The sequence below is a fragment of the Xiphophorus hellerii genome, chromosome 18, assembly GCF_003331165.1.
Source record: "Xiphophorus hellerii strain 12219 chromosome 18, Xiphophorus_hellerii-4.1, whole genome shotgun sequence".
Classification (NCBI taxonomy): Eukaryota; Metazoa; Chordata; class Actinopteri; order Cyprinodontiformes; family Poeciliidae; genus Xiphophorus; species Xiphophorus hellerii.
Genome location: NC_045689.1, coordinates 22,724,921 through 22,733,623, shown reverse-complemented (window position 1 = coordinate 22,733,623; position 8,703 = coordinate 22,724,921).

The window sequence follows — 8,703 nt, the reverse complement described above, 5'->3', positions numbered from 1 at the left end:
TTCTTTTAAATGTAGTTCTTAAACCTATATACAGTGTGTCTTTAACTCTGTACTTTAACACCTGGAACTACCCAGGGTCGCCAAAGTTCTTTACCGGTTGGGATCATACTCACAGGTAGTTCTTTAATGCCTAATTCCACCATGGTTGGCTCACCCAAAGCATAATAGGTCAGCATCCTCGGACGGCGACGCTCTCTCTTTGGGTAGCTGAATGCAGGTGGTGGAACAGCTGCATCCTCTTCTTCCTCAGAAGCTGTTTCTGCAGATGGCTCAGGGAGATCCTGGTGTAGCTCCATGTCTTGGCCTCCATCTTCTTCTTCTGGTATGTTGTTCATCCAATTAGCCTGAGATTCATTCACTTTCGGTGCGTTGTCTTGGTCAGGCAGGTCTGGTGTAAATGGTTCAGCATCTGGGTTTAAGCTGACAGCTCGGTGACCACTGTGCTGAGCAGGAGGAAACTGGCACACTAGCTCCATTTCCTCATCCCTCTCACTGTCTGAAGATTCTTCTCGTTGACAAAGATGACATGGAGATGTATTCGACTTAGTCTTTTTAGTCCTTTTTGTCATTTTTGAGTCTATTTCTGGGTTGTCGATTGGCAGACTGTCACAAGGGAGCAGGAGGTTCCTATGCAGCACACGTCTTTTGCCACCTCCTTCTGGTACTACTTCATATACTGGGCTGATATCACTTCTTCTCTTTGTGATGATGTGCACTTTATCTTCCCAAAAGGATCTGAGCTTACCAGGACCTCCTCTCTCTGATAAGTTGCGTACAAGCACACGCCCCCCAGGCTGCAGGTCAGCTCCATAAACTCTTTTGTCATATCCTTTTTTTCCTCTGTTCGATTCACGGGTGGCAGTTTTGGTTGCGATCTTGTAGGCTTGCTGCATCCTGCTTTGCCAATCTTTGACATACTCAGCATAGCTTTGCTGTGTTTCATTTGGCTGTATGTTAAACAGGAGATCTATCGGCAGACGTGGGGATCGCCCATAGAGTAGATAATATGGAGCAAAGCCGGTGGTGTCACTGCGGGTGCAGTTATATGCGTGCACCATCTTACATAACGACTTTTTCCAGTCAGACTTTTGCGCACTTGTGAGCGTACGGAGCATAGACAGCAGGGTTCTGTTAAATCGCTCCACTTGTCCGTTACCCTGTGGGTGGTAGCAGGTAGTGTGGGACCCTCGCACGTGACAACACCTCTGCAGTTGAGCCATCAACTGGTTTTCAAATTCCTTCCCCATGTCGTGGTGGATTTTCTCCGGAAAGCCAAAGTGAAGGGCAAAGTCATCAAATAGCTTTTCCACAACTGTTTTTGCGGATTTGTTTTTTGTGGGGTAGGCCTGTGCAAAGCGAGTGTAGTGATCCATTATAACCAGAATATACTCATAGCCTTGCTTACAGGCCTCTAGATGCAGGAAATCAATTGAAACCAGTTCGAATGGACGTGTTGTCACAATTGGCATCAGTGGTGCTCTGGCTGCTCTCTGTGGTCGTTTTGACTTTAGACACTCACACACTTGGGTCACAAAATGTTCTGTGTCCTGCTGCATTCTGACCCAATAAAACCTGTCTCGGATCAGATTCAGAGTCCTTTCGACCCCCAGATGACCCATCTCTTTGTGTAATTCTTGAAACACTAACGGATGATGTTCTTTTGGCAAAACTAGCTGAGACGTATGTCCTGCTTTTCTGTATAAGATCCCATCATCGCTGATATATAGTTTTCGCCACTGCCTCAAGAGCACTCTAACATCTGCAGGCTCGGTTTTCACCACTCCTCTGGGGGGGAATTGATCTTGGCTTTTATAATGCATGACTCGCTTGATGAGAGGGTCTTTTTTTTGACTTTCTCTGATCTGTTCTGGTGTTAGTGGGGCAGGCAATGAAGGTGAAGAGGCATCCCTTACTAAGTCCAGTGTATTGATGTGAGCCGTGGTTATCCAGACAGATGGGGCATCTTGAAGCACCGTCACTCCCTGAATTGAAGCACTAATCACATCCTGAGTCACTTCTTCTGTACATTGCTGCAATAAGTCATTTATGTCCAGTGGCATGCGAGAGAGGCCATCTGCGTCTGTATTGTGTTTGCCTGGTCGATATTTAATGGTGAAATTGAAATCGGCAAGTTGGGCAACCCACCTGTGACCTGTGGCATTCAACTTGGCTGTGGTGAGAATGTAGGTCAGGGGGTTATTATCTGTATATACAGTGAAATGAGGTGCATGGTACAAATAATCTCTAAACCTTTCACATATTGCCCACTTGAGTGCTAGAAATTCCAATTTTCCTGAATGCATGTGATAATTTTTCTCAGGTGGGGTCAGTGTTCTAGATCCATACCCGATGACAACCATTTTGTTATTCTGTCTCTGATACAGAACTGCTCCCAACCCTTCCTGGGAAGCATCAACATGCAGAATAAATGGTTGGGTGAGATCTGGATACCCAAGGATGGGAGGCTCAGTGAGTTTGTCAATAAGTGTGTTTATTGTCTCTTGATGGTTCTGTGTCCAGTGAATGGGAGTGTTTGATGGGAGGTTACCTTTATTTCTTGCAGTGTTGATGTTCCGTCTGTCTTTTTGCTTTCCTGATGGTGGATTTTCAGGTTGATTTTCCGGTGGACTAGCCAGAAGCTGGTAGAGGGGCTTAGCTATTCTGGAGAAGTTGGGTATATATGTTCGATAATAGGAGAGAAATCCCAGCATTTTTCTCAGATCTCCTACAGTTGTGGGGGTTCTCTCCTTCAAAGTTTGAACTGGTGCCACTTCTGCTGGATCCATCGTGTAGCCCTCACCAGAGACAAGACGTCCCAGAAATCTCACTCTTCTTTTGAACACCTCACACTTCTTTGGGCTCAGCTTCACTCCATGCTTCTGGTATCTTTGCAACACAGTTCTCATGTGGTTGAGATGATCCTCAAAACTTGGGCTGTGAACTAAATTGTCATCCAGATAGGGCTGGCATATCACATCTCTTAAACCAATCAGACATTCCTCCATGCTTCTTTGGAACTCTGCTGGGGCAGCACTCAAACCGAAGGGGATTCTGATCCACTGGTACAAACCCCATGGTGTTATGAAAGCAGTTAAGGGCTGACTTTTTTCATCCAGAAACCCTTGATGGTACGCCTTCCCCTGATCTAATACAGAGAACCAGGAGCTGCCAGTTAGAGAATCAAGCATGTCTTGGATTCGGGGAATAGGGTGGCGGTCAGGGACAGATTTTTTGTTTAATTCCCGGTAGTCACAGCACAACCTCAGACCCCCATCTTTCTTTCTCACACATACCACTGGTGATGCATATGGAGAACGTGACTGAGTTATCCAGCCTCTATTCAGTAGATCTTGAAGGTATTCTTTAACTTCCTGATGTAATGGCTTGGGAACTGACATATATGTTTTCTTCACTGGAGTAGTGTCATGCAGAGTGATTTGAAGTTTCAAAGAGGGAATTAAACCTATGTCATCTTCATCATAGGCGAATGCATGACACTCTTCTCTCAGTATCTGTCTCACAGTCTGTCTTTGGCTTTCCGTTAAGTGGCTGAGGTCAACTGGAGGATCCCACTGTGTTGGCTTCTGTTTTTCTGCTTTGCTGTTGATAATCAGGGACTGAGCTGCAGCTGGCTTTGTTCTGGGTGAAGGGTCATCTTGTTGTTCACCAACAGTGATATTCAACTGTTGTGCATTTACAGTATAAGCTGTCTTTACTGCTTCTAGGTGCCCCAGGACTGCACGCTGATGTAGAGTAACATTATACTTATTGGTGTTGGAAATTGGGATTGATACGAATCCTGGGTTTTCTGTAGGAACTGTCATGAGACCCTCCTGAACACTGACACCTTCTGGCAGCACCGAGTCCTCCGAGGGAACAAAAAGAAGGTCCTCTCCTCTGAACTGAGTTCCAGTATTAACTTTAACATGGATGATGGTGATTTGTTCAGCTGCTAATTTGATTCGACTTCTCCCTGTGTGCACAAGACCCACATTAACCTGACTATCTGATGTCTGAATTAGTTTGACAATTGTCTGTGCAGTTTGGACAGTGACAGCAAAGGCTCCACACACATTTTGGATGACTTCCGGTTTCCTGTGTTTAAGTGTGTTGTCTCCTAGCACTTCCTCTATGACATTGTAGCCAATTATTGGTTGTTGTGCCACACTGGAGTCACTTGACACAAGTACTGGTACTAACAGGGGTTCTGCTGAGAGTGAATCTTTGCCCAGTCTAAATTCCACTTCCACCCAGCCCAGAAAAGGAATTTGTGTCTGATTTGCTGCAAGCCCAATAAGTGTATCCACCTCCAGTAGTTCATTCAGAGGTCTAACTCGCTGGTGTGGTAAGTGTAATTGTCTCCATTCTTCATTAATGAGACATGCCTGGGCACCAGTGTCCCATAATGCTTCTACTGGAGTGGCATCCATCCAACAATGAACAATGCATCTCTTACCTATGAGGTTCAGAAGTTTCTGTCTGCTCCGTGGATTCATGTAGTGAGCTGTTGGGGTAGATGAAAGTTCTGTATGGGAGCCTGGTTTGTTTGTGGTGGGACTGAGTGTTTTGTGTGGGGCTACTGAGGGTCCCGGCCCAGCAGCCCTGTCCAGTTTCCCTGCTGTCCCCTGTTCTGACGGCAGCCTCTGGCAAGGTGTCCTCCTTGACCACACTTATAACAGTGAGTGCACCTCTCCCCTGACTGTGCTTCTAGACAGGCTGGGCAACCTCTGGGTTTGCGGTAGCTGTGTGTGGTAGCTCTCTCTGTCTGATGTTTCTTAGTAATCTCCACTGTTTCCAACACCAGTTTCTTTAGTTCTAACATTTCAGCCTTCAGTCCTTCGATGAGTTTAGTTGTTCCTGCTTCCTGTTCTGTGTTTCGATTTTTCTTGGCCCCTCTCAGTACATCTTTGGTCATCACTGTGTCCCCTATCTCACTTGTGGTTGCAGCTTCTTCCATGGAAGGAGGTTGAAACTCATGTATGCCTCCTTCAGCTCTCAGTTCATTTATTTTTGGGAACCTACTCACTGCACTTTTTCTCAGTTTTTTTTGTCTTTCTTGCTCTAAGTTTGCAGCTTCACTCACCCGCTCAATTAGGACCTCATCTGATACTGCAGGATTAGTCAGGTAAGGTTTTAGTTGGAATTTTACTGCATCGCTTAGCAGTCCTGTGTCTATGGAACGCAGAAATTTCCTTTGTATCAGTTCTGGGCTGAATTGTTCGCTTTCATCCTCTTCTTTTGATTTCCAGAGCATTTTTTCTTTCAGTTCTATAGCTCTAAATAAGAAATTCTGTGCAGATTCTTTTGGATCTTGTGAGATGTTCATCAGCTGATGAAGGAGGTCAGAGGAAGAGTCCACTTTAAAATGGCTTTTTAGGATAATTTTCAGAGTGGACAGTGTCAGTCCTCTTTTGATTTCCAGCATCTCTCTCAGGTGAAGCCCTGGGCTTATGGCCCGTATGACTGCTTCCAGGATCTCAGTCTCTGAATATCCTTTCCTCTGCCCAGATTCAATTTGGTTGATCAGGCTCGTATAGGACAATTTATCCCTCTGACCAGCTTCTCCAATCTGCCCACAAATCCGAAACTCCCGCCTGAGGGTCACTTCTGGTATGTGAGGTGATGGAGCACAGTGTGGTTCAGTCTCCTCCATATGCATTGTCATGCTCAGTTTCTTCTCTAAAACCCCAATTTCCTCCTCTATGCGCTGTCGGGCTTTGCTATGTTCTTCCTGGAATTCCTTATACTTGACTTTTAGTGAGTTTAATTCACCTTCGTCAGCTTGTGTCTGTTCTGGTGTTCTGGGCTCATCCGACGTCCAAGATTCCATGAAGGTGATTAAATTCTGGAGAAACTGTTGAAACGATTCAGGTTCTTCCTCATTTCCGATATCGTCCAGTGTGGTCTCTGCTAGTCTGATGAGGGAACGCCGAGTTTGGCCAGTAAACCCTCCTGGAGGTTCATCACTCTTGAGGTGTTTACAAACTAAAATTAGCTCTGACTTCTCTAGCATCAGCAGCGTTCTGCTCACTTCGTCTTGAAGCTGCTCCATCGGTAGTTTCTCCTCCGTCTTCGGTTCGTCTCGTTTGGATTAGTTACTTTTAGCTGAAACTCCTCCTGGGGCTGGCTCGCCAAAAATGTAACGGTGACAAACAATCAAAAGAGATATTCAGATTGAGTCCGCAACATTTTAATTTAATAATTGTTACAAAGTAACTCCGTTAGCGGTCTCGTTCCTAACAGCCGTTAGAAAAAAAAAAACACATTCACCAACGTTCCACAACCGTCGTTACCTAGCAACGGCGGAGTGATATTGACCCCCTCCGCAACCACGTCAACCTGCAACACCACTAGTAAATGACACACAACGAAACACAAAACAGTATTAATTTACCTCGACTATTCCATCAAAATGGCCTGTATGCCACACAAACAGCTGAAACCCTGCGCTACACAGCACAAAAAACCACCAAGAGCTTTTACTCACTTGGGTTTATAGTGACTGTTAAAAGACAAGAACAGAAATGTGGAAGTTTAACTCCCTTCCACTTGCTGTTTTCCTACTTACAGGTGTGTAATATTGTTGGAATTAATTTGGGGTGAAAATAGAACAAAATGACCTTTCAAATGATTTTTTTTAGCCTTTGTTAAATAGTAAGTTGGTTGGTGTTGCAGGTTTGTTGATGGTTGTTGACTGTTTTATTTGGCAGATCTAGTTCTTAGGTTAAAAGCTGATGATTTATTATTTTCACTTGTCTCTTCCTAAAAATGGCAATATAAAGTTATTAAGAAACTATCACACTGTAACTTTGTAAACATCAGGAACAGAAATAAATGTCAACAGATCAATGTTAAAATTTATGCATTTATGTATTAATGTAGAGATTGACTTTCATCTAATTTACAGTGTAATGTGTAACAACAAAATGTAATGTAATCACAAAACCGCCTACTGTTAGCATTACAATTAATAGATAAATTACCAGACATTTAATAATTAGCTAATCAGTCACACATCATCTAGTATCTGTCACCAGTTCATTAAATTAATTTCAGCCACGCTAGGATTTAAATGATTTAATATGTCGTCAAGGCCCTTGAATGTAAACCAATAAAATGTAACATGTCAAATATTAACAAATGTGTCATTTTAAGGAAATCATTATATTCATGTTTCACAGTGTTTTTTTTATTTTCTTTACAGCTCCAATGCATGGAGGTTGTAGGAACCATTAAATTCATGTGCTCAGTGATTAAAAATGAATAAAGTGCAAGTGATTGCCACTGGGAATTTGTATGATTAAATGTAGTAAACCAACACTGAAGATATTCCCCCTCTGCTACCCATGTTTGCATATAGCTCACCTATTTTGATAACATATTTCATAATATGTTTTTGCCTGCATCAGCTCTTTCTTTTATTTGGGTTTCATTTTTATTTGATACTACTATTACTACTATTCCTACTACGAGTAGTAAAAAAAAAAAAACATCCTTTGAGGATAAAATTTGATTGACATGTTTTGTTATTTTTTAGTAGTTGGGGGAGAGCGAGAAGATTTCCAAAGTTACCTCCCAGAACAAACAAAAGGCACTGCTGTCACACAGTATAGGCTTTTGGAGAAAACAATCACAATTGTTCATGGCACAGAAGCAGTACCTTCACAGACGACACACCGAGGCACCGAGGAGGAGCCGACTGCCGAGTTTCCAAAAGCAAACGTGTTTGACACAAAACTAAAGCCAACTAATGAGGGGATGCCAACCACATCGTTAGTTACTACTTTACAATGCATGGGAAATATTCTCTCCAGTAATGTGCAAAACTCTCTACAATCATCGACAGCTTTCCATTCAGAATCAAAAGTCCCTCTGAAGTCTGATTATGCAAAGAGTGTTTCGTCTTCCACACATGCTGCATGGGTGTTGAATGATACCTTTGAGCAACATGTCCATTTGTCTGCCAAGGCAGTCAAAGCCCCTCCTTGGTTTTCTGTGCCGCATGCAATCGGGATTCACAGAAATGCCAACTCTGTTATTCCCACATCTGCTGATACAGGACTTTTACTTCCGATCCCATCTGCATCTCGTCCTCATGTAATTGATAACCTGACGGAGTTGCTTAATGACAGTGATGATTTATGACCTCAAGAGAAGAGCATAACAAACCTAGGAGAAAATGTGGATCTGTCTAGTACAATGCAATTCATCCTCCAGGCTGATCCAACAAAAAATTCAATGAAAGGAAATGATGTGACAGACTTGTGCTTGACCTGTCTGAAAGATAGAAAAGCAATGTCCAGTGAGAAATTTGCAGCCAGCCCTACTGCTTCACCTCATACTTCTTTAGGTTCTCTTAGTTTGACTTCATTAAACAGTTTCCATTCTTCTTCAACTGGGGAAAGCAAACAGGCCAAAGAGAGCAACAATTTCAAAAATGCAATAAATTACAACCACACATCTCTTCCTTTTACCCATAATAAGACTGAGAAAAACTGTTTCTTTTTTCTCTCATGTCGCTGCTGAACTATCAACAGAAAAACACAAATTTACAACACTACCTCCAAGTCGTACCTATCCTAGCAAAACTTTTTCCACAGCAAGTCCAAAGTTAACATCCATAGCGCAATATCCCTCATCAAAGCCTTCTTACACCGGTGAGAAACCAGTGAAACATGGACATCAAGAGATATTTAACAAAAA